This window comes from Mycteria americana, assembly GCF_035582795.1.
Source record: "Mycteria americana isolate JAX WOST 10 ecotype Jacksonville Zoo and Gardens chromosome W unlocalized genomic scaffold, USCA_MyAme_1.0 Scaffold_33, whole genome shotgun sequence".
NCBI classification, from domain to species: Eukaryota; Metazoa; Chordata; class Aves; order Ciconiiformes; family Ciconiidae; genus Mycteria; species Mycteria americana.
The window spans coordinates 1,606,961-1,619,569 of record NW_027445439.1 but is presented as its reverse complement, the minus strand read 5'-3'; the positions used below and the strand labels follow the sequence as shown (position 1 = coordinate 1,619,569).

Here is a 12,609-nt window from a genome sequence, read left to right as displayed (position 1 = left end):
AAAAATACCCATTCTAAAATATTGAACATATCTCCTTGTCCTTTGCATTTGGCAGTGGCAGTGGCATTTAATTGAAAGGTTGAGGTGAGTTCCCCTTTCTTATTTTGCCACTGACAAATGACTGCATAAGGTGAGTCTTTTCCATTACAGACGATTAACGATATTGGCAGTGGTAAGATGCGGCGCGATGACCAAGCTGCGTGCATTTTTTGAATGATTTGCTGTAGCACCGTGTGGTGCTCCATTGTTAATGTCACTTTGTCCGCAGGATTTGTCCCGCGCAATAACGCAGTCAGGGGTGCAATGTCAGTATTAGAAATACCAACACAATTGCGAACCCATTGAATGTCCCCAAGCAAGGTTTGGATGTCATGTAAGGTATGCAGTTGAGTGACAAGCTCTGTTTTTTGTGGTCGGATTTTTGAGTCTGTAATAGACCACCCAAGATATTTCCAAGGGGCAGTATGCTGCACCTTCTCTGGTGCAATGACAAGCCCCTTTTTCGCTAATATGGTGATGAGCTGGCGCAATGACTCGTCTGAGAATGGCTGTTCTCGACAGCAAAGAATATTGTCCATATAATGATAAATTATCGTATTTGACCATTGGGCTCGAAGTGGTTGCAGCGCCCACGCTACATACAATTGACACAATGTGGGTGAATTTTTCATTCCTTGTGGTAAAACAACCCATTCGTATCGCTCTGCCGGTGCAGCCTTGTTCACCGTCGGCACAGAGAAGGCGAAACGTTGAGTGTCTTGCGGGTGCAGTGGAATGGTAAAAAAACAGTCTTTTAAGTCGACTATCAAGATGTGCCATCCGTGTGGTAACATACTGAGAGATGGCATTCCGGGCTGCAACGCACCCATAGATTGCATTTGGTCATTGACCTTATGCAAGTCATGCAAAAGTCGCCATTTTCCACTTTTCTTCGGGATTACAAAAATGGGAGTGTTCCAGGGACTAACAGAAGGCTTAATATGTCCAGCTGCCAGTTGTTCAGCAACCAATTGTTTGGCAATTTGCAGTCGCTCTTTAGTCATGGGCCACTGGTCAACCCACACAGGCTCATTTGTAAGCCATGTAAGTGACGGGTTGGGCGGCTGCTCCCCAGTGCCCATGACTAAAAATGCTTTGTTGTCAGAACGGCTCCAAGTTGACTTAGCACATCTCGCCCGATTAGTGCTTCTAACGTCCCAGGCAAGGGCAACACATACACCTTAAGAGTGGCATGCTGCCCCTCCGGAAACTGTAAATGTATTGGATGTTTGCTAATATAGGGTACTGATTGTCCACCAACTCCTGCAATACTTGATGTTGGTAATTCTACTGGCCAACTTGAAGGCCATATGTTGCGGCTGATGATTGTAACATCCGCCCCAGTATCTAACATCGCATCAATTTGTTGCGATGTGCCCTGTTGAGTAATAGTAATTTTCATCGTTGGCCGCTGATTTAATTTTGTTGTAAAACAAACAGCAGGGCCAGTGGACCCGAAACCTTGATTGCCCCGTCGAACATTTGATTGAGGCATATGGGTCAATGGGTTGCTAATAGCAACTATTTGTGCGATTTTACTACCTTTAGGAATAAACACTGGTGGACAAACAGTATAGACCATGATGTAGATACGACCCGTGTAATCTGCGTCGATTACTCCAGGTAACACGATGAGACCTTGTATACCGGCGGAGGACCGGCCTAGTAGCAATCCTCCAACGTTGCTTTCTTGATGAACAAGAGGTCCTATAACATTGCTGGGAACTTTCTGGACATTAGAGTCAACGAGGGTGACATCTACTGTGGTTTCCACGTCGACTCCCAGGCTTCCTCGGGTGGCTGGTAGGCACTGTTGTAGAAAACCCGTGTTCCGTTTTGGGGGTTCATTTGTGTCTGCGCGCGACCTCTCTCCGCGCTCGGCTTCCAGTTTCCCGAGCATGCCTTGGTAGCATGATTGTTTTTCTGGCAGTGGTCACACCAAACTGCAGCACGACAATTCGTTTTCATGTGGCCTGATTCCCCACAGCGAAAGGAGCTGCCACGAAAAGGTTGTTCTGGCGGTCGGCGAGGTTTTCCTTTGGGAGTAGGGCCTTGTTTTTTCTGCACCACTGCAGCTAGTGGCTGCATTATTTCTCGAACTGCTCCCTGGACCGCAGCAGCAACGGTATTTCCCTGTCGTTGTGTTTCGGCTCTTTCTACTCGTAGAAGCATTTCCTCTACTCCAGCTCCTTTGGGCAAACTGGCTAGCATTTGTCTTGTTGTCTTATTAGCATTATCAAAAGCTAATATTTTGAACATTTGTTGTCTGTTGTCTTCTGATAGATCAGGATGATTCATGATAGCTTCCCAGAGTCGATCTACAAAATTACTGTATTTCTCGGTTGCTCCTTGTTGGAGATTACTAAAGGAGGGAACGTTGGATCCCGGTAGGCTAAGGAATGCCTCAAGTGCTAGCTGAGCAGACAATTGTAGCATATTCGCTGGAAAAGTTATCTGCACTTGATAGTCGCTGTATGGTCCTTGCCCTACGAGCATATCCGCAGTGACTCCACGAAGTGGGTCCCCGTCTCTTTGTCTTTGAGCAGCAGCATTAATGGCTCGCTGTTGCCAGGATGACATCCACAGTAAATACTGTGTTGGGGTAAGTAACAGTCTCATCAGGTTTTGACAATCATATGGACACATGAGGTCGGCAGAAAAGATCCAACTAACAATTTGTCTTGTAGCCTCGGATTTTAATCCATATGTTGAGACGGTGGTTCAGGCTTGTTGCAGTATTTTCCAATCATGAGGCTCCCACTTTCCTTGCCCGTCTCTCTGCACAACTGGAAATGCTAGTGTCATAGGGCCTTCAGCCCCCCCCACAGGCTTCCACTGTCCTTCTACAATTGCATCTTTGATGACACCGCTCCAGCGTGTGGGTTTAGGGAGTGCTGGAAGGTTCATTAAACATGGAGGCACAGCTTCTCCTTTCCTTTTTGTTTGTAATTCCAGAGTATCAAGACGTTTTAAAACTGCTTGCAACATTTTTGCAGTGGCATCAGAGGATTGTGGCAGCTCTTCCCCGCTAGATGGTGTGGTAGTTCCAGAGGATTCCGTAGAGGGGGGTAGGGGCGGATAGAATGAGGTTGAGGGCGGCAACGGAGGCGCGGAGGGTGGTTCACTGGGCGGAGCTGTAGGGGGAAGTCGGCAGGCTGCTCCGCCCAAGTCGTTACGTTTTGTCGCTCCCGCCCCTCCAGGGGGTTTTGGCGGAGCAACTTCCGCATTCGCTTCACAGTTTGCATTAACCCTGCTAACTGGAACTTCCGCCTTTTCTGGCGCCTGCATTGATTCCGCCATAACACGCAGTTCAGAAACGTTTTTACAGACAGTTCCAGACACGCCTCTCACGGCAGGCAGCCCAAAAAATCGCGCAATAGGTCCCGGTTTGATTTCGGGCTTATCTTTAGACACTCCCGGACCTAACATTTGGGCAGCAGCGCAAGCTACTTCCCTCTCCGCCTTCATCGCTTTCAAAGTTTCCAAGACAGTGTTCTAGAGTCCACGAACCGCCTTTATTTCCTTTTCTTCCTTTTTATCCCCCTCTATTGTTTTCTGCCACATTGTTCCTCCAAAATCTCGCCATTCCGATACGGAAAATAACATGCAGGTGTCAGAAAAGTGACCCCAACATTGTCCCAATTTAATCAACCTTATTAACTGCTTCACTGGTGCTTCTATCCCTCTCTTAGAGAGGATTCCAGTGAGCAACGTGGCCGCAGCTTCTGTTTCCATCACTGCGCCTGAGAGGTGAGGAGCGACCTCACACCGGTGTCTGCCCTGCTTCTTGCCCCAGGCAGCGCTTCCCTCAGCCGTGGTTTCCCAACTCCCCTCCTCTAGCTGCTTACCGCAGTCACGGAGATTTCATCGGTGCGTCCTCTGCTACCAGATGTCGGAGTGGGAGACGGACCCGGAGTAACGATGAATCTCAATATGAGTATGGTCGTCCTCCTTTATTCAGATTACTTAACAGGTTTATATAGAAGCTAAGCAAAGCACGCGCTAACAGCGACTATTCTATTGGATAACTATACTTGTCCACGCGCTTAAAACAATTATATGATTGGTACAAAGTTGCCGTTCACGCACTGTTCACAAAGGGGGTCTTATCAGCACTTTCCCAGGCTTAGTCCCGTTTATCTTGCTTTACCAAGTACTCCTTCTGCTGTTCTCAAGGGAATTTCACCTTGATCTCTGGCTCCCAGGCCCCATCAAAGGCTGGATTGCTCACATCAATTAAGCTGTGTCCTTTTTCACTTAACCATTCTTCCACAGGTGGTGAATGGAGTTTACTCCAGTTGGTGGCCGGTCACAAGTGGTGTTCCCCAGGGCTCTGTGCTGGGGCCAGTTCTGTTTAATATCTTCATCAATGGGGAGGGGATGAGGGGATTGAGTGCGCCCTCAGTAAGTTTGCAGATGACACCAAGTTGTGCGGGAGTGTTGATCTGCTTGAGGGTAGGAAGGGTCTGCAGAGGGACCTGGACAGGCTGGATCAATGGGCCGAGGTCAATTGTATGAGGTTTAACAAGGCCAAGTGCCAGGTCCTGCACTTGGGTCACAATAACCCCATGCAACGCTACAGGCTTGGGGAAGAGTGGCTGGAAAGCTGCCCGGCGGAAAAGGACCTGGGGGTGTTGCCCGATAGCTGGCCGAATATGAGCCAGCAGTGTGCCCAGGTGGTGAAGAAGGCCAATAGCATCCTGGCTTGTATCAGAAATAGCGTGGCCATCAGGACTAGGGAAGTGATCATGCCCCTGTACTCAGCACTGGTGAGGCCACACCTCAAATACTGTGTTCAGTTTTGGGCCCCTCACTACAAGAAAGACACTGAGGTGCTGGAGCGCATCCAAAGAAGGGCAACGAAGCTGGTGAAGGGTCTAGAGCAGAAGTCCTATGAGGAGTGGCTGAGGGAACTGGGGTGGTTTAGCCTGGAGAAGCGGAGGCTGAGGGGAGACCTTATTGCCCTCTACAACTACCTGAAAGGAGGTTGTAGTGAGGTGGGTGTCAGTCTCTTCTCCCAAGTAACAAGCGATAGGATGAGAGGAAATGGCCTCAAGTTGTGCCAGGGGAGGTTTAGATTGGGTATTAGGAAAAATTTCTTTACTGAAAGGGTTATCAAGCATTGGAACAGGTTTCCCAGGGAAGTGGTTGAGTCACCATCCCTGGAGGTATTTAAAAGACGTGTAGATGTGGTGCTTAGGGACATGTTTTAGTGGTGGACTTGACAGTGTTAGGTTAATGGTTAAACTCGATGGTCTTAAAGGTCTTTTCCAACCTAAATGATTCTGTTCTAAATGAGGTTGCAACAGGTTGGCAACCAGTCACCAGTGGGGTTCCCCAGGTCTCAGTTTTAGGGCCAGTGCACTTTAATGGTTTTATAAATGTTCTGGACGCAGGAATCAAATATACTTTAAGTAAGTTTGCTGATGATACTAAACTAGGAGGAGCTGTAGTCTCCCTCAAGGCTAGAGAGGCCTTACAGAGAGATCTGGATAGACTAGAGAGCTGGGCAATCACCAACCATATGACATTTAACAAGAGCAAGTGCTGAATTCTGCACCTGGGACAGGGTAATCCTGGTTATACATACAAATTGGGGGACAAGAGGCTGGAGAGCAGCCCTGCGGAAAGAGATCTGGGGGTCTGGGGTCATGGCAAGTTGAATATGAGTCAACAGTGTGCCCTGGCAGCCAAAAGGGCCAACTGTGTCCTGGGGTGCATCAAGCACAGCATAGCTAGCTGGCCGAGGGAGGTGATTGTCCCACTCTACACTGCACTGGTGCGGCCCCACCTCGAGTACTATGTGCAGGTTTGGGTGCCTCAATATAAGAAGGACATCAAACTATTAGAGTGTGTCCAGAGGAGGGCAACCAAGATGGTGAAAGGCCTCGAGGGTAAGACTTATGAGGAGTGGCTGAGGCCACTTGGTTTGTTCAGCTTGGAGAAGAGAAGGCTGAGGGGTGATCTCATTGCAGTCTACAACTTCCTCAAGGGGGCAGTGGAGGGGGAGGTGCTGATCTCCTCTCTCTGGTGACCAGCGATAGGACACGAGGAAATGGAATGAAGCTGCATCAGGGGAAGTTCAGACTGGACATTAGGAAAAGGTTCTTCACTGAGAGGGTGGTCGGTCACTGGAACAGGCTCCCCAGGGCAGTGGTCACGGCACCAAGCCTGTCAGAGTTCAAGGAGTGTCTGGATGACGCTCTTAGTCGTATGGTTTAGTTTTAGGTAGTCCTGCGAGTAGCAGGTAGTTGGACTCGATGATCGTTATGGGTCCCTTCCAGCTTGAGATATTCTATGACCAGGGTGGAAAAACAAGTCCTGATGGTCAGTAAAGGAAAGGAAGGACCTGGTAGCACCCTTGGTTGGCAGTGCTGTGTGCATTTAAGGACCAAGTCCATCTTTCCCATTTCCCAGCCAATTCTGTGCAGCCAAACCCTGATCTGAAGGACACCCTCAACAGGTCGTCTAAGATGGATGAAAGGTTTGGCTCAGTGGCTTTAAATGCAGGGACTCCTCTGTTCCCTTGACTCCTGTGTATGCTTCCAAGTAGTTCTCCCTGTGTTGACCCAAGGATGCACATCAGTTTGTGTCAGCTCCACTGGGATCAGAGTCTTCCTTCCGAAACCCCCACTGAAGTAACAGCAGCTCCAGTGTATGCACTCATTAGAGGCAAGTAGATCACTTGTGTACCCAATTTAAAGACACTGTGATATTGTGATGTATATTCTTGCGTTTCTGTCCCACAGTGGAACTCAGCACTAATTCAGCCTGATAGGGTTGCACGATGTCCAAGTATCTTATATCATCAAAGGGACATGGAAATTCAGGAGTGTGATGATATCAAGAAGAGTCACAACAACTGATATGCTTAAGAGAGATGGGACTAGCAGGCAGGGACAGAATTCCTTGGCTTGTGAGAAATGTGCAAGCTCTCTCTCACACAATGATTTACAATGGCTGAGAAGATCAGGATACTTGGCAGGATAGTTAGCAGTCTGATAGGAGATGAAGTGTTCCCCAAGAGCCTAGGTATCAAGACGAGAGAGAGAACTGTAATGAGAATGGAAGAATTATAATTTCTGGATCTAGCTGAAATTGAGCAGGGAACAAACTGGTTTGCCATTGGGACTATTTTATTGGGGTGTTGGGAATTGAAGAGCACAGGAAAGGAAGGATGATAAAAGGCTTCTTACAGGACTCTGGACTCTGTTGAACTCATACCTAGCAATAGAGGAAGATAGTGAGATAGCCAGGGAAAGCATCTGCTGGGAAATTGGGAAGCAGTGGATATACTACAAAGAATGGGAGAGAAGAGGAGGTCTGACCTTTCCTGAATTAGAAGAAAGCAAGGAGTATCTGTTCCTTGATGTCACAGATAGTTGCAGTCTGCACAGGACTCATGGCTGACCTTACAGAAGATCACAGAATCACAGAATCATATAGGTTGGAAAAGACCTTTAAGATCATCGAGTCCAACCGTAAACCTAACACTGCCAAAACCACCACTACACCATGTCTCTAAGCACCTCATCCAAACGTCCTTTAAATACCTCCAGGGATGGCGACTCAACCACTTCCCTGGGCAGCCTGTTCCAATGCTTGATAACCCTCTCAGTGAAGAAAAATTTCCTAATATCCAGTCTAAACCTCCCCTGGCGCAACTTGAGGCCATTTCCTCTTGTCCTATCACTTGTTACCTGGGAGAAGAGACCGACCCCCACCTCTCTACAACCTCCTTTCAGGTAGTTGAAGAGAGCGATAAGGTCTCCCCTCAGCCTCCTTTTCTCCAGGCTAAACAGTCCCAGCTCCCTCAGCCGCTCCTCATAAGGCTTATGCTCTAGACCCTTCACCAGCTTCATTGCCCTTCTCTGGACATGCTCCAGTACCTCAATATCCCTCTTGTAGTGGGGGGCCCAAAACGGAACACAGTATTCGAGGTGCGGCCTCACCAGTGCCGAGTACAGGGGCACAATCACTTCCCTAGTCCTGCTGGCCACGCTATTTTTGATACAAGCCAGGATGCCATTGGCTTTCTTGGCCACCTGGGCACACTGCTGGCTCATATTCAGGCGGCTGTCAACAAACACCCCCAGGTCCTTCTCTGCTGGGCAGCTTTCCAGCCACTCTTCCCCAAGCCTGTAGCGTTGCATGGGGTTGCTGTGGCCCAAGTGCAGGACCTTGCACTTGGCCTTGTTAAACCTCATACAGTTGACCTCGGCCCATCCATCCAGCCTGTCCAGGTCCCTCTGCAGAGCCTGCCTACCCTCCAGCAGATCAACACTCCCACACAACTTGGTGTCGTCTGCAAACTTACTGAGAGTACACTCGATCCCTTCGTCCAGATCATTGATAAAGATGTTAAACAGAACTGGCCCCAACACCGAGCCCTGGGGAACACCGCTTGTGACCGGCCGCCAACCGGAGTAAACTCCATTCACCACCACTCTTTGGGCCCGGCCGTCCAGCCAGTTCTTTACCCAGTGAAGAGTACACCCGTCCAAGCCATGAGCAGCCAGTTTCTCCAGGAGAATGCTGTGGGAGACCGTGTCAAAGGCTTTACTGAAGTCTAGATAGACAACATCCACAGCCTTTCCCTCATCCACTAGGCGGGTCACCTTGTCATAGAAGGAGATCAGGTTGGTCAAGCAGGACCTGCCTTTCCTGAACCCATGCTGGCTGGGCTTGATCCCTTGGTTATTCTCTACATGCCGTGTTATAGCACTCAGGATGATCTGCTCCATCAGCTTCCCCGGCACCGAGGTCAGGCTAACAGGCCTGTAGTTCCCCGGGTCCTCCTTCCGGCCCTTCTTGAAGATGGGTGTCACATTCGCTAATCTCCAGTCAGCAGGGACTTCCCCAGTTAGCCAGGACTGCTGGTAAATGATGGAAAGGGGCTTGGTGAGCTCTTCTGCCAGCTCCTTCAACACTCTCGGGTGAATCTCATCAGGCCCCATAGACTTGTGAGTGTCTAAGTGGTGCAGCAGGTCACTCACCATTTCCCCCTGGATTATGGGGGCTCCAGTCTGGTCCCCATCCCTATCTTCCAACTCCAGGGGCTGGGTACCCATAGAACAGTTGGCCCTGCTATTAAAGACTGAGGCAAAGAAGGAATTAAGTACCTCAGCCTTTTCCTCATCCTTGGTCACTGTGTTTCCTCCCCCATCTAGTAGGGGCTGGAGATTCTCCTTAGCTCTCCTTTTGCTGCTAATGTATTTGAAGAAGTGTTTTTTGTTGTCTTTTATAGCAGCAGCCAGACTAAGCTCTAGCTCAGCTTTGGCCCTTCTAGTTTTCTCCCTGCACAACCTCGCTACACCTTTGTAGTCCTCCTGAGTTGCCCGCCCCTTCTTCCAGAGGTCATAGACTCTCCTCTTTCTCCTGAGTTCGAGCCAGAGCTCTCTAGTCAGCCAGGCCGGTCTTCTTCCCCACCGGCTTGTCTTTCGGCACCTGGGGACAGCCCGCTCTTGTGCCTTTAGGACTTCCTCCTTAAAGAATGTCCAGCCTTCCTGGACCCCTTTGCCCATAAGGGCTGCCTCCCAGGGGACTCTCTCGACCAGTCTCCTAAACAGGCCGAAGTCCGCCCTCCGAAAGTCTAAGGTGGCAGTTTTGCTGACCCCCCTCGCCGCTTCTCCACGTATCAAGAACTCTATCATTTCATGATCGCTCTGCCCAAGACAGCCTCCAACCATGACATCGCTCACAAGTCCTTCTCTGTTCGTGAACAAGAGGTCCAGCGGGGCACCTTCCCTAGTTGGCTCACTCACCAGCTGCGTCAGGAAGTTATCTGCCACACACTTCAGGAACCTCCTGGACTGTTTCCTCTCTGCTGTATTGTATTTCCAGCAGACATCCGGCAGGTTGAAGTCCCCCACAAGAACAAGGGCTAGCGATCGTGAGGCTTCACCCAGCTGCTTATAGAATAGTTCATCTGTCTCCTCATCCTGGTTGGGGGGGTCTGTAACAGACTCCCACCACAATATCTGCCTTGTTGGCCTTCCCCCTGATTCTTACCCATAAACACTCCACCCTATCATCACCATCATCGAGCTCTAAACTATCCAGACTCTCCCTGACATATAGGGCTACCCCACCACCTCTCCTGCCTCGCCTATCCCTCCTGAAGAGTTTATAGCCATCCATCGCCGCACTCCAGTTGTGCGAGTCACCCCACCACGTTTCCGTGATGGCCACCATATCATAGTTTTCCTGATGTACAATGGCTTCCAACTCCTCCTGCTTGTTACCCATGCTGCGTGCATTGGTGTAGAGGCACTTCAGCTGGGCTGTCACCCATGCCTCCTTCATATAAGAACACCCCTTGCGTGCTTTGAGGCGTTTCACTGGTGTTTCCCTCTTGCCTCCCGTTGCCTCAGTATCCCCTGGCTCAACTCCGCTCGACTTCGGCTGTGCCCAAGCGTACCCCGCACATCTCGAGGACTCAGGCCGAGTGTCCTCGCTGGCAGCCGCTCCCTCTAACCATGGCACGTCGCCCCTCAGCTTCTCTCGGGCAAGCCTGATATTATCCCCCTCCCCCTTCGAGTCTAGTTTAAAGCTCTGTCAATGAGCCCTGCAAGTTCCTGAGCAAAGATTCTCTTTCCCCTTTGAGAAAGATGAATCCCATCAGATGCCAGCAAACCCGGTGCGGCGTAGGCCATCCCGTTGTCAAAAAAACCAAATCCGTGGCGATGACACCAGCCACGGAGCCATGCATTAATAGATTGGGCATCTCTGTTCCTTCTGGTGTCACTGCCCACAACTGGAAGGAGAGAGGAGAAAATAACCTGTGCTCCTGGGTTTCTTACTAGCCGTCCCAAGGCCCTCAAGTCTCTTTTGATCACCCTAGGACTTCGTGTTGCAGCCTCATCGCCCCCCACATGGAAGAGCAGTAGGGGGTAATAGTCCGAGGGCCGTACCAGGCTAGGTAGTATCCTAGTGATATCCTTCACCCGGGCCCCAGGGAGGCAGCAGACTTCCCTAAGAGGAGGGTCCGTCCGGCATATCGGACCCTCGGTTCCCCTCAGAAGGGAGTCACCCACAACTATAACCCTTCTTTTCTTCCTCGTGGAGGTGGTGGTAAGACGAGAGGTACGTTCTTCTGACCTGGGCGACACCTCTGGTGTAGATAGACTGTCGTCCCCATCCTCCACTGACTGGCCTTCCACCTCCAGGGCCTCATACCTGTTGTGTAGAGGCACCTGGGGGGGCGAGGCGGGCAGGGAGGGCCTTCGCCTGCCGCCACGAGCGCAGACTCGCCTCCATTCACTTTCCTCCTCTGAGCTGCTGCCTTCAGCCCGGCGGGGGGGGGGACAGAGGATCCCCTTGATCATGGGTTCTTACTGGCGGCTGCTGCTGCTCCTGTTCCCGTCTCAGGGGGGGCAGAGCCTGGCACCACCAGTCGATCTCTTTTTCAGCCTCCCTGATGCTCCTTAACCTTTCCACCTCCTCCCGTAGCTCTGCCACCATGCAAAGCAAGTCATCCACCTGGTCGCACCTCACGCAGCTGTCCGCACGGCTGCCATGTGTGAACAGGGAGATGCCCAGGCACTCCCTGCAGCCTGAGACCTGGGTGGCGGCATGTTTTCCCGGCAGTTCCATCTGGGTAGCCGCATCCACTCTGGCGAGCACAGAGGGCGTCGCTTTCTGACGAGTAAGGACCATAGCTGAGTTCCTTCTGGAAGGATGGGGACTACCGAATGAACTCACTTCTCACAGATCCTCTTGAGCTAGTAGGTGCCTTCGCCTTCCCCACACGCCCTGCCTGCGCGAACTGCCGCGCAAACTGCCGCGCCACGCCCTTCTGACGTGCCACGCCCTGTTTGCCCGTCCTGGTCGCTCGCGCTCCCTGGGAGATGCTCTTGTACGGGAAGGGGATTTCCGCCGTCACTCTCGTCCCCGCCCACGCTGAGTCAGAGCCGGGTCCTCGTCAGGAGCTCCCGCCTTCCTGCTCAGGGGCCGGGGGGGTGGCTGCGCCCTCCCTTTTCTTTTTCCTCCCTTCCCTGCGCGGTTTTGCCGCGGTTTCGCCGATCCAGCAGCAGATGCTGCATGATGTCTGCCCCCTATTAAAGGGCCAGAGTACGAATGAAAGCTATCCTTTGGCCATACTACGTTTCTAAGGGTACCTCTGAAAGGCAGTTCCTCTCATGTTCAGGCCAAGCCCACTATTGAATTTTCATGGATTTTGAGATTCAAGGATGTGCCCTTTGTGCCTTGCTCCCCGCATCATCCGCAAGGGCTGGAGTCAGTCTCTTACACCTGTAGAACAAAGCCCACAAAGTGGCTTTTTATCATGGAAACCTTCCTGTCACATTGATCAAAAAGCCTTCAATGCGCTTCAGCTATTGCCTCATGAAGATTTATCAACCTACCCTATTTTTGGAGACTTTGATTCAATGACGGAATTAATAGATTTTACAGGTTATCAGTAACAATGTTTGCCATTTGTACCTCCTTCAAATATGTAGCTTTCATGCCGTACATCTCTGTGTGTGTGTATTCTGTTTGTGTACAAAATAAAGGCTATGTTTCATGATCAAAGAGGCAATCAGTATATTAGCACATACTGTTTATTTT

At 50.6% G+C, this 12,609-nt stretch overlaps 1 long non-coding RNA gene across 1 annotated transcript in view; it reads left to right on the top strand.

Annotated features, from left to right (window-relative positions):
* Nucleotides 1–12,609, top strand: part of LOC142403090 (uncharacterized) — a 171,493-nt gene that overhangs the window by 153,796 nt on the left and 5,088 nt on the right. The window lies entirely within an intron of this gene.